Source organism: Terrapene carolina, unplaced genomic scaffold, assembly GCF_002925995.2.
Source record: "Terrapene carolina triunguis isolate 2854851 unplaced genomic scaffold, T_m_triunguis-2.0 Scaffold17, whole genome shotgun sequence".
Classification (NCBI taxonomy): Eukaryota; Metazoa; Chordata; order Testudines; family Emydidae; genus Terrapene; species Terrapene triunguis.
The window spans coordinates 12,148,421-12,170,077 of record NW_020664368.1 but is presented as its reverse complement, the minus strand read 5'-3'; positions in this window follow the sequence as shown (position 1 = coordinate 12,170,077).

Sequence of the window (21,657 nt, the reverse complement as noted above, 5' to 3'; positions counted from 1 at the left end):
GGCGGCCCGGCGCACCCCCCAGCCGCCCAGCACCGGCGGCCCGGCGCACCCCCCGGCCGCCCAGCACCACCGGCCCCCGGCCCTGGGCCAGCCCCCGGCCCCGCGGTGCTGGATTTTCCCGGACATGTTCGGCTTTTGGGGATTTCCCCCCGGACGGGGATTTGAGTCCCAAAAAGCCGGACACGTCCGGGAAAATCCGGACGTATGGTAACCCTACTCAACAGGACCTTTCATGTGAATATGGGTTACCATTAGGAAACCCTAATAGGAAGAAATTAATGACATTAAGGAATAGTTCCTGAGGGACAAATTTAAACCAGCAAAGCCATGGAGGGAGAAAGTAGTAGAGAAAGAAAAGCAGAATTGAAATAACAAAATGGAAACAATAAAAAATAGTTTGGGGACTACAAATCCCAGGAATTATACTATGTATTCTTGAGCACTACCTACTGACTATTTGCATATGTTTTCTCATAACATCTCTCTTCTTATTCTGAAACCAACTCATTTCAACTAACTATCTAGTTTTTAAAATAACTGGGGGAAGTTCACAGCTCTGTGGTGTGTTTTCACTCACAGTCCCTTCCTCCTGCTGTTTCTACCCAGGAGATTTCTGTGTCAAAACATTTTCTGACAGTATCTTGACCAACCCACGTGGGTTGACAGCTCATAAGGGGGCTTGACTGTCTACCTCTACAAAATGCAAACCTATAGCATTCGCACTGGAAACATTCACCATACAATTTTCAAATGATTATAACACATCAAACTCAGACTTTTTCAATCCTACCAAAAGCTTCTTTTCTCATTCAGGGCCAGTCTATGAATCCCTTATTCATATTGCAGAGAAATTATTCAACCAGTTGTTACTCGGGTAAGTAACTACTCACCTGCATAAGTAAGAAGTTAAAAATCTAGCCCTAGGAAAGACAATTTACATGACAAGTTTTGAACTTCAGCCCTGTCTCTGGGGACATTCTAAACCAGTTACTAAAAAACTGAGAAAATAAAGCCCATTGTATGGAAAGGTTTTCTGAAGGCCTGGTTTCTATAACTCCAAAGAAGGCAGACGATCAGTGGAACTGGAAACAGAGGATCAATGTTTCCTGGAGGGACTGTTACTGATGGGACCAGTGGATCAGGGAATACAGGGAGTTAGGCTGGAAGCAACTCAGCCTCATGGACATAGCAGTGCACTGAGTTTAATGAATTTCTATTTGCTCAACTTAAGCTGCATTCAGCTTCACTCCTTGCAGATTAAACAGGGTGGCAGAGTCTGAGCTGTGAGTTCTCTGAAATGCAGCAGCTGGCAGCGTGAGCCAGGGTACTTGGTCTGTAGATTTTTGCAGACATAAACCTAGTCTTGTGATGGATCCGGTGGAGGGAGAAGTCTGAACTGTACACACACCTGGCCATGCAGGGGGATGACAACAGCAGGAAAGTAAAAACTATTATTATACTTTATTGAGGAACAAGGGAGAGCGGTCTGCATGATTCTGAAGCCCCAAGCCTCAAAACAGTCCTAGGAGCCTTGGGAACCTATTGCTCCCCCAAACAGAACAAAATTGTGGAGTGACACAGATTTTTCACCACAGGCCAATATGAAGGGGAAGGAATAAACCCCTATGTTAGTGCCTTATGCACACTGGCCGCTACATGCAAATTTGGGGACTTGACAGACTCCCAAATTCAGGATAGCATAGTCTGCAGCACTTGGGATCACGACCTCCAGGAGTGGCTGCTCTGGGAAGGTGATCTCACACTAGATAGATGCTTAGACATGGGGCATGCAGCAGAAGCCTCAAGAAAAAAGATGAAAGTCCTCGGAGGCACAACATGAGTAGAAGGAGCCAATAGGCACCAGGCCGGGGCCCCCTGTACTGACCACAAGACAAGTGTTAATCCTGGTGCCTGCAGTGCTCAGTAAATGGTCCTTGATGCAGGTCAGGCAATGGAGAGAGGTAGAAGGAAGATCTTGACCTTGTGGCTGAGGAGTTTTGGGGTACAAGGGATAAAGGTCGAGCTAGTCCTGTGGGAGTCAGTTACCTGTCTGACTCATCCATCACCCAGAATGAGGCAGAGACCAGTGCCAATGGTGGAGTGGTACTGCTGGCACTGAGTACACTGGTGCCGAAAGCGGTGTTGACGTGAAGTCAGTGGCAGTACAGACAGAGCTGATGGAGGGTGGTGAGAGCCATCATGGTAACAACAGTGGTGACAAATTCAACAGTGCCGAGGAGCTTACTGGTGCCCAGGAGGTCTCTTGCACCAGGCCTGGTACCAGCCCGGCTTCCACAGACTGTGGAAGGAGAACATCAGGTTGCAGTGCCAACAGACTCAAAGGTTCAGAGGCCTGTCCAGCCAACAGGGCTATAAGCCACGCAGCCCTGGTGAAGTCTTGGACCAAGGGAGAGGTCACTATGGAAAGGCAGAGGGTGTCTATAGCCATGTGGTGTGCCTCCAACATGGTAACAGTCAGTAACAGCATCACCCTCATCTGTATCGGATGTGCTGGGGCCAGAACCAGAGTCAACAGTACAGGGTCTCTAAATTCCCTACTTGGTAGTAGGGAGCAAGTAGAGGTACCCTTGCCGTTCCAAGCATCAGCACTAGCCCCATGCTGGTCCACACTTTTCCCGGGAGAAGTAGAAGAGTACTCACAAGACCAGGAGTGGTCTCAATTGCATTTATGCAATATTTTCTTTGGCACACTCAATGGGGAATGGCTCCTACAGCTCTTTGGAGAGGCATGTGCTCCAGAGTACAAAGCGGCAGCACTCTCATATCCCAAAGGCGATCTCCAATCTCACAAGGGCATTAGTGCCAAAGCAGGCTATGTGAATTGTTGGAGCAGGTGCTGCTTTAGTGAAGGTCCCTAGCCACCTGAGTCCATTTTGTGAATGATCTACAGATCAAACACACCACTCCTTGATGTGTGCCTCACCCAAGCACCGCAAGCACCGCATGTGGGGTCATTGTTGGGGATCACTCCCCTACACAATGGACAATGTTTAAACCCCAGTGAGGACATCAGAAGGGAATACTTAATAAATACAACTAACAGCATATCTAACACTAAGGGTACTACTAACTATATACAACTAGAAAAAAGACACTAAAATTGTGAGAGGTTTTGAGGTTTAGACCACACAGTGCTCTGACTCCAGCCACAGGTGGTAAGAAGGAACTGAGGGGGGAAGGTCCAGGTGGTGCCACCTGAGGGGAGGGCTATGACCAGAAAGCACAAGTGTTTCTCCTCTATGGGTACTGCTAGGCATAATTCTCTGGCTCCAGTATGCTGGGCATGCACACACCAAAGTGTAATACATGCATCTACTTGAAGAAGAAGCCAAAATATGGGTAGGATTATATTTTCAAATTAAAGAGATGCTGAGTATGCAGGATGGAATGATATTTTGAGGACAGAGAGCTGTTGTCCTTGCCTCATTACATAAGTATGGCATGCAAAAAATGCATGCCTTACACCTGGCCATTGATAGCTAACTTAGATGGGCTTGAGAGTGTTTACTGGCTGGGAATGAACATACAACTCCACTCCTTGATAGAAAGACGTGACACTGGCCAGTAATGTGATAACTGCCAGCAGAAAAAAGACTGTTAACCACATGAGCTGCCCACCCAACCGTAGGAAAAAGTGTAAGAGGACTTATTTACCTTCAAGGAAAGTCAGTAATTGATTTCAGTGGATTACTACTTTAATTTTTAGGAGGTCAATGCCCTGCCGATAAAAGAAGCAAGTCAGTGATTGGCAAACTGAAGGCTCACTTTGCGAGATAAGAATTCTGGTCATTTTATTCAGTGACAGCAGGTCCCAATTTGTCTTTCAAGAATTCAAGGAATTTTCTTGCAAATGGGAGTTAGACCACCACACCTCCTCCCCACCATACCCGTAGAATAATGGAAAGGTGGACTCAGTGGTGAAAACAGATGAGACTGTTACATAAGGCTGTTTATTCTGATTCAGACCTTGATGCTTATTAGCATTTTTGACATCCGGGAATACTACATCACAAACGTCCAATCACAGTTCAGTGCAGGCACTGAGGGGATGAATGACCAAAACTCTGTTATCCACAAAGGGAGATAAGTCAGCCATGGACCTACCAGCTTTGGAGACAGGTGCTCCTGTGAGGATCCAGCTATCAGATAGACACCAGAAGGAATGGACTAAAGGAGTAGTGAGGGATGCAGTAGCACCCAGGTCATACGAGGTGACTATGCAAGATACACAAATGAGCCCAAGGAACAGGAGGCACTTTTGAGCTAGCAGACACAACACCCAGAATGAGTTTACAGAGATCATCACAGAATGGAGAGACTGAGAATGATCCAGAGGCCAACTCCACTGGGAAGAAGGAAACTCCACAGAGAGACAGTTTGCTAGACGCAGAGATGGTATCAGGGAGATAGAGACTGATCTCCTCAAAAGCCAACCACGCTAAGAGTGACCTAATTATCTCCAACTCAGCTATGTGGTAGCAACCTGTGGCTGAAGGGTCACAATGTAGGAGTCTGAGTATCAACTGGGTCTCAATTATTTGTTTGTAATGTTTATAACAATATATTTGTAAAATAGGAAAGATGTATTATGGTCAGTGAAACTGGAGACAGAGGTCCCATGTTCCCTGGAAGAACTGTTATTGCTGGATGTGATAGGGTATATAAACTCCACACTGGAGAGCAAGGGGTTAAGGAACAGCTTTGGGCCCTGGTGGCCCCAGCCAGCCACACCTGTAAAGCCTGCACAAGCTGGAGCATGGCTTTAAAAAGTGGAGCAGAGCAGCTCAGAGTCAGATAGTGGATGGAAGCAGAGGCTGCTCTGAAGTCTGAGACCTGACAGCACAGACCAGTGCAAACCTACCAAGGACAGGCGGGTGACTGAGCATGCGGGTCAGATACTTGATAAGAGTGATTTACTCTGGGAAGCTAAAGGAGACTGGGGTAGGAATTGGATGGGGGCGCAGCATCTTAGTACCCCAAGTTGTTGAGTATAGCTGTCCACCATTGAGCCCTGAACTGAAACCTGGCAGAGAGGATGTGCCTAGTGTTCCCTACGGACTCTGAAAGGATGTTATTACCCCATGAGTCTTCACCTAGGTGTGAAACCAGCTGGAAAAGTCCTTGATTGTTCAAGAGCCCAGTCCCCCACCCCGCCAAAAAATATCCCTGTGATAAAGGGTAGGACAGGAAACACTTGGAGCAGCGGTGCTGAAGAACCAGACTGTGCTTTCAATGGGGAGATGCCCTGCCAATCCTCACCTCACCACTATTCACTGTTGGTGGTTTTGCACCTACAATGGGTCATTAAAAAAACAACAACAGGCAATGGGGGGAGTTAGAGTGAAAGCAACAGAACCACATGGAGAAAGCAGTGCACAGGGTTTAATAAAGTTCCACTCACTCAGCTTAAACTGTATTCAGCTTCACTCCTTGCAAATGAAACAATGGACACAGCTTTCATTTTCTTTGACCTGCCATTTTAACTTATGGCAAAAATTATTCATGTGAATAAGGTCTGCAAGACTGCACATTTATTTATTTATTTTTCCAAGGAGTGCCTGGGGAATGAAAATATTAAAAAGCTTATTTTAGGTGTTTAGTTATCAAAAATCTTTGTCGTTAACCGCAGTTCCACTCTGCATTATAGGAGGTCAGGCTGCCATATGCAAAATTATGCAGACAGCTTAACACTTCCACTTACCAATTATTTCTATTCCTGGCTTGTTCAAAGACTTTTTAGTTAGTCACAATGAGTTGGAAAGAGTGGAGTTTGCATTAATCAAACTGACAACTATCAGAAAATCTCAAAGTTGCTTTATGAAAAATTCATTACAGTGAATCTTAGTAATATCAAATTCTTTCATGTTTTCTACCCTGAAATCCATATCTGTTATGAAACATTACACCAGACTTTGATTCAGTTTTCATAATTGTGGTCAAAATGGATCTTATGACAGGGCTCATATTTAGGCTTGCCAGGAATTAATTGCTTTCAGAACAATGGATCCTGCTATTCTGGAATCTGGACCCAAAAGGAAGTTCCCATTATTCCCATTTTCCAGCTAGCTCTGCTCCATAGCTAGGTGTCTTGTCTTAAAGTCTCAGATTATAAACTTTCAAGGAAGGGAGAGTATTTAATTAAACATGGGGATAGAAATTCTGGCTCCCCTTTAGTCAATGGTAACAGTCACATTGATTTTTTATAGGGCCAAGGTTTCACCTGAGGTATCTGATTATTCTGTTTCTTTCATTGAGGTATATAAGCAGTGACTCCATTAAAGTCAACCAAATTTCACCAGTATAAATTAGTTGTAAGTAATAATTAGGCCCAAAATTTTCTGGAACTGGTCCATTTCCAAATCCATGAGGTGAGGAGAAAGTAATTGGTCCTAGATGGAAATGATCTGGATGTAACCAGTAATGTCACAAACGTATTTCAAACACTATAGTCAAACTAACTTAAACACTTACTTACCATTAGCAGTCAGAAAAAAAAAGTCTTTGCTGGTTATGTTCAGGTAATTTTCCCCTGTATATTCATATTGTCTGCACAGTTTCCTCTATTGCATCTCATGGGTGTAGAGACTGCAAGCTTTGCTCTGAGCTCATGGCCATCACCTTCGCCGTCGCTCATTTCATTTTCACCTTCTGGTGGCAGAAAAACAGGTGTAACATCCTTTGCAAATGTCACATAATTAGTTTTCCCAAAACAAATTCACTACAAGGTTGTTGCATTGAGATAAGTTTATGATGTATGTGGCCTAAGAGCTATACAGTGACTTTAGGTATTTTATACAACTTAGTTTGGATCACCCTAATCACGTTACAAGTGGTATAGACTGATATATAAGAGACAATATGTTTTTCAGAGTGACAATGATTAACATGAAGCTTACAACACTGTCTACTCTAGCTCTTCTGTCATCTCTAACTAATTATATCAAATCAATATGATTTCAACCACATTTAAAGATAGGCATCTGTCTTGGTTAAGATTGATCATAGTTAATGTTTCTGGGAATAATATAAGAATTACTCAGGGAAAACCATTTGTTATACTAATAAGGTCAATCAACTCCACAGAATCTACAGTTACCTAATGTGAATCACAGATATACGATGAGAAGGGATATCATAGTAACATTCTATAAAACAACGCTATAACAACAGAGATTTAGCCCTTGACTTCTTCTCCCCTAATCATTTTGGCACTATTTATTTCTTGCTTAGCTTTGTCACTTTGAATTAGAATGATAAGAAGCCACTTCAGCAATCAACTATTATAGTACATTGTTTATGTACTGGTCAGGAAGAAAAGCTTTTAGTTAGTTAGTGCTGGATTCCAGGACAGGGGCCAAGATGCAATTATTTGTCTTTTTGTTTACTGCAAAATAAAAATGAATTTGTGTACGTCATCAACCAGTTTTATGGCACCTTTTATCTGAAAGATTTTAAATAAATTCTTGAAGAAGATGGGTTGAAGAGAATATCTTCATTTAAAACATAACAAAATCAAAAGTCTATGGAGTCTGAAAAGAATAAATCTAAGAATAAAAGCGCTGTTTTAGCTTCCTTTGGGCATGGTACTGAGCATGTACTATCATTTTAGGCTTTTGTGCCTCTCTCATAAACAAAGTACTTGAGCACATAGCACAAATAAGTTAGAACTAATGTAAATTGATGAATGAATTTATAGATTTTAAGGCCAGAGGGAACCATTATGATCATCTAGGCTGACCTGCTTAACACAGGCCATAACTGCTGATTGAACTAGAGCATGTCTTTCAGAAAGACATAAAATATTGTTTTAAACACCTCACGTGATATAAAATCTGCCACAAAATAATATTCTATATGCAGTACACACTGGGACCCACTTATGCGGAGCCACTGAAAAACAGTGGATCAGCTTCTTTATGAGGCGATTCTGCACTCAGTCTCAGTATCTTTGCTGGGCACTGGGGAGTTCTGAGTAGAAAGTCATTGAGTAGAGCTGATCAGGAAATTTTTGACAAAACAATTGTTAGTTATAAAATGATTTTCGGGTTCTGAAATTTTTTGAAATTTTGACTTTTTGTGTCCATTTTGGATGGGAATTTTTTTTGAAATCTTGGACAAACAGACTTCTCAGCATTTAGTTCTGGCTTCAGTGCATTCACGGTAAAAATCTCTCTCCTACAACTCTGTCTGCTAGCAGCATCACTTATTGCTAAGAAAACAGACCACATTCTCTGGTCTGACCAATCAGTCCTTTGGGCCCCTGATTCTGGCGCTGGTCTGGGAGAAGTCAGGTCTCCAGAATGAGTTGGAGCAACCCCCAAATCACTTTAACTTACATCCAGCATTCAGGAATTGCCAGAGCACAGAAATGACCTATTCATCTCTATGTTGGAGACTAAGGAGGGGCTGTCATAGAGTCTATCCAGATACCTGGTTAATCAGACTTTTAGGCTGTTCTGTGCCATCTCAGTAGAGGCCAGAATCTGATTCACCTTACCTCTATCTATAAGAATACACTTTCAAAGAAGGACAATGAAAAAAAAAAGATGTGTCTTATCTACATGCGGAAATTTACTGGCATATCTACACTGATATAATTATCCTGCTCTTAAGAGCGAAGGTTAAAATTTCCCAAAGCATCTAAATTCCATTGTCAGATGTGCCTAAGGGCTTGTCTCCACAGGGAAAGTTAATGGCATAAATATACTGCTATAATTATACTGGTATAATTCTTGTTCTAGTTAAGCTTACATTGCATCCGAAGAAGTGGGTTGTAGCCCACGAAAGCTTATGCTCTAATAAATTTGTTAGTCTCTAAGGTGCCACAAGTACTCCTGTTCTTATTGCCTTCAAAGTGATTAAAGCCAAACCATAAAAAGTTACTATTACTTCAGATAAGAATGCCTACATGGAGAGTTATGCTGGTATAACTATAGCAGTATAATTATAACAGTATAGTTATGCTGATAAATTACTCCATGTAGATCAGTCCTGTCACTTAAGAGCAAAGGGTAAAATTTTTGAAAGTACTTAAGTGACTTAAAAGCCTTAGTTCCATTTTTAAACATCTCACTGAAAGTCAATGGCTTATAGACATTTTAATGTTTTTACCGATATATTAGAAGAGAAGCACCTGTTTTGGGGGGAAAAAAACAAACCAAAAAAGCTAAATCACAGTTATAATGGCGATTGACATTGCTACTACTAGTAGTATTAATAATGATACATGGAATAATTTTCTCAAGTGTTCTCAAATCTTGCACTCAGGGAAAAAAAATGTAGGGAATTTAATTGATTCTACCAACTTACGCTAGTCAGCTATTGGCACTGCTATCAGAAGAGTAGCTCTTTGAATCTAATCATAGATCACAAATATGCAGGCATGGAAGGAGTTAAAGTAAAACCATCAAAAACAACTAAAACGAACAAGTTATACAGGATGTCGATGTACAACTTTCCCTAACAGACAATTTCACGTGAATGATGTAAAATGCTGTCCAACACTCATTAGATCAACAATGGCAGTTACTTTTGTCCAAGATGAATCAATCCTAGGCAGGGAAGGAATTGCATTTCTAGGTATATTAATCTCTAACTACTTGGATCAGTCATGACTACTCAGACTTTTCTCAGAAGATCAGCCATAGAGTTCAAGGTAGATAACAGGGCTTACTGAACTGTTTAACTAGAAATATGTTTCCTTAAAGCACTGAAAACAAATGAAAAAAGTTTTATCTATCTCTGTTAAAGATAATTGCTTGGGCCAGATCCTCAGCTGGTATAAACATCCTTAGCTCTGTTTTCAATGGAGCTATGCCAAATTACATCAGCCTACTATATTTGGTAAAGGAGTTTTGTGATGCTGTCTTCAACCATCTAATTATTAGCTGTTCTGGCTTGGTCTAATTGCATTAACAAGAGTATTTTATAAAATGTAGCTGCCTCTGGGGAACAGTTTTCAGTTATAATTCATTGACATTTTTTTAAAGAAAGTAGTAGCTAACACTAAAGCCTATTGTCAGGATGTTTATGCATTTAATCACCAAGGTTTGAATACTGTGGCCTAAAGTGTCTGGAAAATGTTACCCATTAAGTAAAGGTGACCACTAAAAAATTAATTGAAATTATCAACATTGTTTTTGAGGTTGCCAGAAGTTTAATAAAATAACAGTTGGAAACAGATTCAGGGGAAAAGTCTCCAAGGCCAGGATCTTTGATGTGGTTTCAACTGAAAGCAAATTATAAAAGATACTTTATAAATACTAGAAGATGAAATCACACTTCTCTGCTGTATTTCATGAACAGAAATCTCAACAGAGCCCAGTCCGATCATGGGTTCATTTCTCGTGCTGATGGGCCATATCCTTAGCCAGTATATATCTTCATCCAAGTCAATGGGGCTATACCTGAGGAACTGTCCCTCTATCTTTTGCACATATGAAATAGTTACGCTGATATACAGCAAGTACTAAACTAATTTTGTGTCATTCTCAAATAAAATCAATTATTTCAGTTGAACTTCCACTAAAAATAAATGTACTGAAAGTAGAGAAGCAGGAAAACATTTCAGCACCTGTCTATGTAGCTGCAACTTTAATTAGATAAGTTCTCACAGATTTTTTTAATTGTTTCCTTTTACACTGATTAAGTGCTAGCTGCCTCTTTATGGCATTGTATTATGTTATGATGAAAGACTCACATCAATTTTCAGTATGCCCATGTCTAGAATAGAACAGAAATAAGAAAAAAGTGATGCATTTTTACTAGTTCCAGATAAGTAATTTGTTAACCCTGTTTATTTAAATATATAATCAATTAATTGTATTATATAAGGAACACAGAAACATCTTATCTGTGTTTGATAAAAAGCAAAGATTGCGGTATTCCTTTCCCTTTCCTCACAGCAAGTATATTTTGCTGTTGGAAAAGAATACTTAGCTATCTGTTTTGATTCCAAGTACTAGTTGAATTAAACTTGTGCCAATATACCAGGGATCGGCAACCTTTGGCACGCGGCCCGCCAGGGTAAACACCCTGGCGGGCCGGGCTGGTTTGTTTACCTGACGTGTCTGCAGGTTCGGCCGATCGCGGCTCCCACTGGCCGCGGTTCGACGTCCCAGGCCAATGGGGTCTGCGGGAAGCGGTGCGAGCCGAGGGATATTTTTAGTAAAAGTGGATATAAAGAAGAATTCTCGGAAGCCTGTGACCTGTCTGTGACTTTTACTAAAGTTATCTGTGACAGAACAGGAAGCTGTGGTGGCTGGGAGGTTGTGGGGGTCCCCTCTGCCTTGGGCGTCGGGGTACCCTGCAGCACCCAGCAACCATGAGCTGAAGTCACGGAGGTCTCTGGAAGTGATGGATTCCATAACTTCCGCAACATCCATGACAAAATCGTAGCCTTAATCATAACTAATAATAACACATTTTTGTGCTGCAGGGTTTAAGTCAATCTCTATTAGAGATAAGGATGAATCCCAGTGTGAGGGCAGATTATTCCATATCTGCCTACTTCAGGTTCCTACTCCTTCCTGTGAAGCATCTGGTACTGGTCACCATCAGAAACAAGATATCGGAGTAGGTGGATCTGAGGTCTGACCCCATATGGCAATTATTATGTTCCTATGCCAACTGCTTCTACAATATTTCATGGCAGATTATTCTGCAAACATTTTAATAATTGTGTGAAAAATATTGTGGAATATATCACTGAAAATAAGGAGTATTTAGTACATTTAGAGTGGTTACAGAGCCACTGATATTGTTACCAATTCATAAGGGATACTGCTGTGCTTTTTATCAGCATTACATCTGGTAACATCATTCAAGAGTTATATCCCCAGTTTATGTAGTAATGAGTTTTGCCAGGACTGTAACATAATCCTTCTTAGTATACCTGTCCAATATAGTGCTTTAGGTGCTATCTAAATCTACTGTGGAATTTTCTTTGCCTGTAGGCATAAATATGTATGTTCTGGACAGCTCATTTTTTTTGTTGAAAAAAAAAAAAACAGCCTACCTTTCTTATGGTCATTGACAGCCTCCTTGATTCATGTTAAAATAGCTTCTCAAAAGCCAGAGTTATTACTGAGAACAACATTGAACTGTAAGCAAGTCAACCAGAAGCAATCAGTTAGCTAACTCTTTTGAAAGGCATTTTTCTAAGGTCTTGGCACTGGAAGTCAATTCTCCTCTAATTTTAAACAGAAAAACATTACATGAAAATTATGGAACATATTCATACAAGAACATTCATAGGTCAGATTATTTCAGCATTTTTTTTAAAAATGTGTGAATTATGGTATGGATCCAAATGCAATTCCTTGTGAAATATTGCTGATTTTTGTGAAACCCTAATGATTGGGTAAAACTTAAGGATATAGATTTCATTTCCAGCAAACAAATACAGACATGAAGTTCTTAATCTCATAGCCAAGAACTGGCAAAATACATGGGGTCTTTGGTTAGTGAATTGGAAACAAAGATCATTTTACAACCATTTTCTTGCCTCTCATCATTTTATATGCCTTTTTGATAATGTTTTTGATCAGTTATACATGACAGGTTTAACATGTTTACTGTGTCAAATCTAGACAGATTATTGTATAGTTACAAGAATTGTCCCTTACTTTCTTCAAGTTGATGTTTATCCAAAATAATTCTATATTTTCACCAGCTGAATTATGTGTAAACTGTCCTGCAATTTCAGTTTAATATTGATCAGAAGAATTCTGCGTATAGAATCATAGAAATGTAGGACTGGAAGAGACCGCAACAGGCCATCTAGTCCATTCCCCTGCTCTGATGCAAGATTAAGTATTACGTAGACTATCCCTGACAGGTGTTTGTCTAACCTGTTCTTAAAAACCTAAAATGATGGAGATTCCACAAAATCCTTAGGTAATTTCTTCCAGTGCTTAACTATCCTTACAGTTACAAAGTTTTTTTCCTGATGTCTACCCTAAATCTCCCTTGCTGCAACTCAAGCCCATTACCTCTTGTCCATGTATAAGTAGAAAAATTTACCATCCTTCACTTTATAACAACCTCTTATATACTTGAAGACTGTTATCATGTGTGCCCCCCCCAGTCTTCTCTTCTCCATACTGAACAAACCTATTATTTTTTTAATCTTTCCTTATAGATCATGTTTTCTAGACCTTTATTCATTTTGTTGCTCTCCCTCTGAATTATCTCCGATTTGTCCACATCTTTCCTGAAGTATAGTGCCCCAAACTGAACACAATGCTCCTGTTGTGGCTTTGTCAACTCTGAGTAGAATGGAAGAATTACTTCTTGTGTCTTGATTACAACACTCCTACTAATACCACTCAGAATGATGTTCATGTTTTTTGCAACAACATTCAACTGTTGACTCATATTTAGTTTGTGATCCACTATGACCTGCAGATCTTTTTCTGCAGTACTCCTTCCTAGGTAATCATTTTCCATTTTGTATTTGTGCAATTGGTTATTCCTTCCTAAATGTAGTACTTTGCATTTGTCCTTATTGAATTTCATCCTATTTATTTCAGACCATTTTTCTGGTTTGTCAAGATCACCTACAAACATACTTGGTAACACCTACAAACTTCATAATTGTACTCTCTATGCCATTATCCAAATAATGTATGATGCTATTGAATAGAACCGGGCCCAGGACAGATATGCTCTTCCATCTTGACTGTGAACCATTGACAACTGCTCTCTGAGTATTGTTTTCCAACCATTTGTGTAACCCACCTTATAGTAGGTTCATGTAGGCTATATTTCCCTAGTTTGCTTATCAGAAGGTCAAGTGAGACAGTATTAGAAACCTTGCTAAAGTCAAGACGTCACATCTTCTGCTTCCATCCCCCCATCCACAAGGCTTGCTACCAATATTAGATTGGTTTGACATGATTTCTTCTTTATAAATCCATGCTGACTCTTACTTATCACCTTATTATCTTCTAGGTACTTACAAATTGATTGTTTGATTATTTACTTCATTATCTTTCCAGATACCAGAATTGAGCTGACTGGCCTATAATTCCTTAGGTTATCTTTATTTCCCTTTCTATAGATACTATATTTGCCCTTTTCCAGTCCTCTGGGATCTCTCCAGTCCTCCACAAGTTCTCAAAGATAATGATTAATGGCTCAGAGATCTCTTCAGCCAGTTCTTTAAGTATTCTAGGATGTATTTCATCAGGCTCTGCCGACTCAAAAGACATCTAATTTGCCTAAGTAATTCTTAATTTGTTCTGTCTCTATTTTATGCTCAGATCTTACACCATTTCATCCTGTTAGTTGTCCAATAACTGCTAAACTTTTTGGTGAAAACCCAAACAAAAAAGGCAGTTAGCACTTCGTTCATTGCTGCATTTTCTGTTATTGTCTTTCCCTTTGTACAACAAAGAAGAAAGTAAAAGAAGCAAGTTCAAGTCTGATAGACAAATGAAGGACAAAGCTTGTGTTTGCTTGTTTATGTTTTTCATTATACTACAGAAAAAACCTTTTGTAAGGAAAGAAAATGCTTAATGTTACACATTGACACTATCTCTATAAAAAAATGACTTGAGACGTACGCTCACCACATGCATTTCTGTCTGAAAGGTAGAGCATTTAATGCTTGATCAGTTTTCTACATTGTTATGAGATACTGCTAGAGATTGCATTGGGGAGTCTTCTGATTACTTTACCTGTGATGTTTCAGAATATTTGTAGATATATGTGCATGCAGTGTAAATCTGTGAATCAGCCTTAAAAGAGACACATGCCTTCTTTAAACATATTTTAGAGAATTGAAGAACTCTGTAACACAGTGATAAATTTGGAAGTTGCATTTTCCTCATGTTTGCAATTTTGGTCCCCTTGAAATCAATGGTAAACTTCTCCTTGACTTCTGTAGAGTCAGAGATTGTCTCTGTTAAACTGAATAAATCAGAATGCTTCAGTTTTACTTCAGTCTACCTCTCTTGGATTCTCCACCCTCTACTTGTTAGTGGCAGAAAATATGACAGTAACCTATTGCAGAATAATAGAGTATGGAATATGATATAAAATATATTTTTTCTTGAATAATTAAATCATTTAGATTGACTTGTTTTGCTCTAATTTACACCAATATAAATGGATAAATAACACCAACAGAAGATGGCGCTGTCCATGTTACTTGGCTCCGAGTGATGGAAAGTGCCTCTGTGCATAGGACCTGCAAACATAGCTCTATTGGACAGCTGGTGCTGGCTACGGATACCTCAAAAGTTGAGAGTGCTAGCCATGATGGGGTTTCCACTTGAATCCTATGGAGTCCCTACATTATCTTCAAGCTTCCTTCTGATGATGACACCCTTGATGGAGTTTGACAATGCAAACACAACTTGCCCTCACCAGGCTTGAATCTCCCCAATGTGCAACATATGCTGCTGCATCAAAGAGACATTTTCACCCCTAATGTGCTTTGCTATGTATAGTCCTTTGTTTCATGTAACCCAAAATACTTTGCTAACTAAAAGAATAATTTGATATTCCGACCAGGAACTCAGCCCTCCTCTCCTTCAATCCAATAAGAGTTAAAGACACCCATGAATGATTAGGTCTTAAGGCTGAGATTTTCAAAGAAGCCTAAAGGCTTTTATCCCTTGGAAATTCAATGGGATTTGGTTATCTAACTCCCTTAGGCTCCTTTAAAACCCAGCCTGCATTCTTCTACCTAAAACTTTAAGTTGCTGATTTATTCCCCTCTTACTCTTGTGGTAACAAAGTTGATAATGAGACTTCTGAACTTACACATAAAATGTAGATCTACATATGAAAAAGCATTATGATTCCCATACTATGAGGATAGATGATTGCCATTGACTTATGTTTATAACTAGATATGCATCCAAGTTACAAAGTTTGAAACTATACTTCCTCCATATTCAAAGACATCCAAATTCTGGGCTTTGTTTTTTATCTTATAACAAGCTCAATATACAGTTTGAAACCAAGTCATTATTTCCCCCAAACTAAGTGTCTTTGGATCTAAGGTTGTGGTTCAGACCCATATCTGTTTGTATCAAGCCAACTTACAGCCCATCTGACAATGTACAAGACACCTTTTACATCTTTTATACTGTCATGTATGTAATTCCTGATTGTGTCATCCTATTTTGCACTTTGACAAGTTTCATCATCAACAGCAGGGAGATCCACTGTATGCAGAATATCTGAAAAGCTTCTTCAAATGGTGACAGTTCCAGTGATCTTGAAGCACTTTAAGAGTGCATTGGGAAATGGAACACTTCAGAATTCCAAGACAGACTTCGTACATCAAAGTGAAGAAGATCAAATGAAAACAAGGTTGAGGGCATAACAAAATCCTTCGTTCATAATAATAAACTAGAAGTATTTTGTATCAGATTAGATTGCTTGGCAACCCACGATCACTATGAGCACCAACAAACTGAATTCCAGGTGAAGAAACAACAACAGAAGCAAAAATCATGCCAGCCTACTAATCCATCATTAGTCCATGGTATATATGGGAGACCTTGGCTCTCTTATATTGGCCTTAATAATATTAAAATATTAAAATATTAAAAAAATAATACTCTTCAAGAGGCTTATCTTTATAATGAAAAGAACTTCTGTCACCCATGCAGTATGTGCACTCAACCTGAGCTGTATGGGTTTCTTTTAAATTAGTTTTCCTGAGAACTTAGGCTTTTGCATGAAGAGAACAAAAAATGATGCCAGTGCGAATTGTTATATCTCTGAGTGCATTGACCATGATAAACTGGTGTGATTATATTGTGTTATTTTGGACAAATAAAATGAACAGAATTTTTATTTTTCGGCATAGCATTCCCCCAGGAGTACTGTAATGCTAAAGTAGAAGAGGGGACTCCAAAAGGACACATGAGGCTCCTGTGGAGGGGAACTCTCAAGAGAAGCCTGAGACAGAGAACTGAACATGGAGCCAAGAAGATGATCTCTCTGGGGAACCTACCAGGAAAAAAGAGCCTCCTAGATGTAGGGTTTCAGGCAGGAGGCATTCTAGAAGATCTGGTCTTGGCCAGAGGTCACCCCAAACATTGGCCAGAAGTCCAGATTGCCAAGGATCACCTGCTGTACCTGAAGAAGAATCACAGTGGACAGACTTTCCCGGACTCCAGATAAGGATGTACTCTGGTAGGGACAAGAGGCTTAGCGCCGGGGCAGAGACTGGAACCAAGAGAACCATGGAAGAAGAGCCTGGATAGAGTTGAACACTGTGGGACATAGACTATAATGAACTAGTCACCTCACTAGGATGTTGGATTGAAAGTTTTATTTATGTTCTTTGTTGGATTTTCCATTAATAAATTACACCCTCCATAAGGAGTACTTTTTAGCACTTAACTGACTGTTTGGAGTTTTTCATCCCCTGGGCAAGGGGAAAATCAAGAAAGGCTCATCTGGAATACTATGCCCACCCACAAGGGGTCATGCTTAGGGTCAGACTGGAATGCTGACGCATGGGATCAAAAGTGGCATTTGTGAGATCCCCTTCCATCAAGAAGCAATGAAGACACAGAAACAAGTCTATGCCCTCCTTAAAGGGGGAGCAGTAGGTCAGACTGGAATGTTAACAGGGACTCTGGAGGAATTCAAGTAGGGGCAAGGCTGAATCTTTTATTCTAAGATGGCTACTCTTCTTCCATATTTTCTTTCAACCTTTCTCTTCTCCTTCCTATCTCCCTTTGCATTACTAGAAAGAACAGAAGCTTCATTAAGAAAATTGTTGATCTTCATTGGCTTTCTGACACTAGCACATTCCCATTTCTTAGGGGGGAACATATCATGGTTGATATTCACTCTGTTGAGCAACAAGAATAGCAAGGGAAGACAGAAAGACTGAAGTCCTAATATTACTATTTGCAAAATCAGGAAATGAAACCACCACACAAATGATAAAAAGTTAGTTGCAGGCCACAACTTTTCTTTATTCAATTACACAAAGCATTATTTAATGCAAAGACAAATCCTTTCCATTGTTAACTAGTTCAGTCCAACCCTCATTAATTTTTCCGTTACCATAACTAGCTTTGTCCGGTAGGGGGCTCCTTATCTTTCTGCAACTATTGAGATTCAGAACAAAACAAAATCCCAGGCCTGTTCCTTCTATTTTACTGAACTTTGTGGTCTGACTTACTCTGGGACCCATGGTAAGGATAGGAATAAGTTACAGCCCTGCTAATCCACCCCTTGTGCTCTGTTCTGGCTGTCATCTGAGGTGGGTTTTAAGTTTTGTGTATAATAGTGACCTGAAATAATGAACTTACAGTACCATGTTAAAGAAAAACATAAAGTCATTCTTTTTATTTGCTTTGGAAAAGATTCTGATACAGTATGAATAGTACCTTATAAGATGAGTGACCCCCACGTGAAGCCAATAGCACCACTTGCAGAGTAAAGTGCTACTTATTATGAGTAAGGGCTCTTTATTTAGAAATTGTGGCTCTCTTAATATACATTGACAACTTCAGTTGGGCAAATAAGTGTTTGGGTTTTTTTGGTTCAGTGGCAGTCCTGAAAAAATTGAAATCACATTTTGGTTTCAGTAGAACCACTTTTTTTTTTTTTCAATTTTTTTGGCAAATTGAAAAAGTTTGAAAGGTGAGATTTGAAACCCGGGTGTGTCATGTCCTAAATGACTGCCCTAACAACTGGGTTGAATGTTATAATAGAGAGAAGCAGCATTACCAGCAGCACCTCCCACTTCTCCTCCTGCTGTTTTGTGACTGACCAAAACTAGCTGAGTCAAATTTGTGAGTAGTTTCAGGTCAACCAAAATTGATTTTTTCCTTGTCTAAACTATTTGTCTGGAATATTTTCCCCAGCTCTATTGTCAACTGTACTTTTAATTGCCTGAACCAATTTATGAATACATAATATAACTAAAATATATTTCCTTTGTTACTTATTATTCTTAATATTTCTTTCCTTTTTTGTTTAGCGGATTTGAAACATTCACCCTATTCCTGGACTTCTAGTACTGTTAAAATAACTGCGGCTACTGACAGGGAAAATTCAGTAACATGTTGAAAGCAGAAGAAGAGACAGGATCATCATTTATGAACAAAATCAGACTAGTCTGCCACACCATTGATTAGCTGGTCTCTGGTTCAACTCAATCTGACCTGCACGTGTTTTTTATTCAGTCCTTCAGAGGCTTTATTTTTAAATCTGTTCAGGCCTGGGATGGCATTTCTTTTGATAAAAGTTTTCTGAAACAAAGCCATTTCACCTTTGTTTGCTTACCCTGTTTAAGAAGAAAATTAAAATTTATGGATGGGCAACCAACTTCTGATAAAATAACTTCTCTAAGGCTTTATAAAAACAAACAGAACAGTCCCCCACAATATTTTTCATGTCTATGAGACTCAGCACTGCCAGATCTCAAGCCAAACACAGAAGTGAAGAGATGACTATTCTTGCTATATTTCTGGTCCACCTTTGCAGACCCAAGGGGTCTGAATAGTTTCTATGCTGTAAGCATTTGAATGTAATTGAACCTCAGAACCATTTGGATTTCATTCATCATCAAATCAAAAAAAAAGCAGTTCATACAGAAATCAGAGATATAAAATAGCAATATATATATATATATTTATATATATATATAAATCCCCAGATATGATATGGAGCTGAATATGCTGTTTAGCCCAATGATTCTTTCATTATTTATTCACAGTGGAACAGCATCAACATTGGGCCAGAGAGGAGGAGCATGTCAGGCTGACTCTATAGCTTGGTAGTTTGATCAGTTCCCTGGGTAGGAGACCCATGATCCAGTCTCATTGTTCCAATTACTTTAAAAAAATATATCTACAGTGGAACTAGTTAAGCAGGAGAGACTGAGAATATCCCATAAGAATATCTTATAGCTGACCATTGGGGCACTCACCCAAGAGGTAGCAGATGCTAGTTCAAACCTTTCTCCCCTTAAGGTGGAGGAGGGACTCAAGCAGTGGTTTCCCACATCCCAGGTGAATACACTAATGACTGGGCTAAAAGTTATGAGGGTAGTCCTCTTTTCCCCCAGCTTCTTGCTAAAACAATATAGGCACCTGATACCAAGAGAGGGTTTGTAGCTGAGAATCCCAAGCAGAGGAAGATGCCTTCCTGGAGCAGGGGCATAGCCACAGGTGGGCTTGGGTAAGCTATGGCCCACCAACTTAGCATCCAGGCCCATCCCCCAGCTCTGAATCTCCTCTAGCCCCAGCACTTGCCCTGCTCTGCCCACCTGCCCAGCGCTCATGCCGGAGAGCAGGGTTGGAGCGCGGGGGCTTGATCTGCTCTGCCCTGCCCGCCTGGCACTTCTGCTGGGGCCGGGTGGGTGAAGCAGGGAAAGCCCCCGCACCCTGACCCCGCGTCCCCGCTGGAACACCAGGTGGGCAGGGGGAGCAAGGAAAGCCCCTGCACCCTGACTCCACTCACAGGCTGGAGCGCTGGTGGGGCAGGTGGAGTGGAGCAAGCCCCTGCACTCCCACGCTGCTCCCTGGCAGGAGCACTGGGTGGGTTGAGTGGGTGGGGGTGTGGGGATGCCCATTTTTCTGTGGCCCCGGGTTGGCCCAGCAGCTAACCCGCCACTGGGAGGAGGGCAAGCGAGCAGGTGGCAGGCGGTCATAGGCCCACTGCCTGGCGGAGCCGGACCTGGTGTGGAGTGGTGGAACCTGGAAGGGACCTGGGAGCCATGCGCACTGAAGAGCAGCGTCTCCTTCCAGAGCTGGATGTGTTTCTGGGGCCCTGGGAAGCCTCCGGCCAGAGGGTTCATCCATCCACCCACGCAAGGCCAGCTGCAGGGGGTGGAGGAAGGTGGGCCTTCCATCCTTCCTGCCCTCCCAGCCCCCCTGTAATTGCCCTCCCACCTGAAGTCAGGACCCACCCAAATATCCCATGCTGGCTACGCCACTGTCCTGAAGCCTAGATTTAGGTGCCTATCTCTGAGAAGGGTAAGGCTTGGCACACACCCCTCAACTTGGCACCTCCCATTGGCTATTTTAGGCAAGGCAATACCTACGTTGCTGGCTTTTCTGAATGCCATTCTGAAGCTTCTCTCTCCCCTTATTCTTGTATAGGGAGCCAAGGAATTGAGCTCAGGCTTTGTGCATCCCAGTGATTTTCTAGGTGCCTAGATGTTAGGTGTGATGACCATTGTCACCATGCTTAAGTTTCTTTGTGAATCTAGCCCTTAAGAGCCAAAATCCCTTTGACAATTGGCTCCTAAATCCCTTTTTAAATTTAGGCTCCTAAGTTAGTTAGGCATTGCAGTGTTGATCACAGCAAAGCATAAATACCTTTTAAAATCTGGCCTTAAGTCATTCTGCCTCACTTCACCATCTGTAAAATGGAAATAAAAATGCATCTTTACTTTTAATGGATTTATCCCCTAACATTGTAATGATTGTAAAGTGCTTGGCTACTATGTTAAAAGGAGCCATGTAAGTTCTTACGATAGATGCCATATACAGGTTTCACAAAGAGCAGAATGCTCATAAATCTCAATGAATATTGTATGACAAATTGTTAATAAATGATGATAAATAATATTTGCAGCATTAGTGTTCGCTCATTTATTTTAATTATGTGTGCTCCTGGTTGTTCAGTTAAAAAAAATTGTTGCTC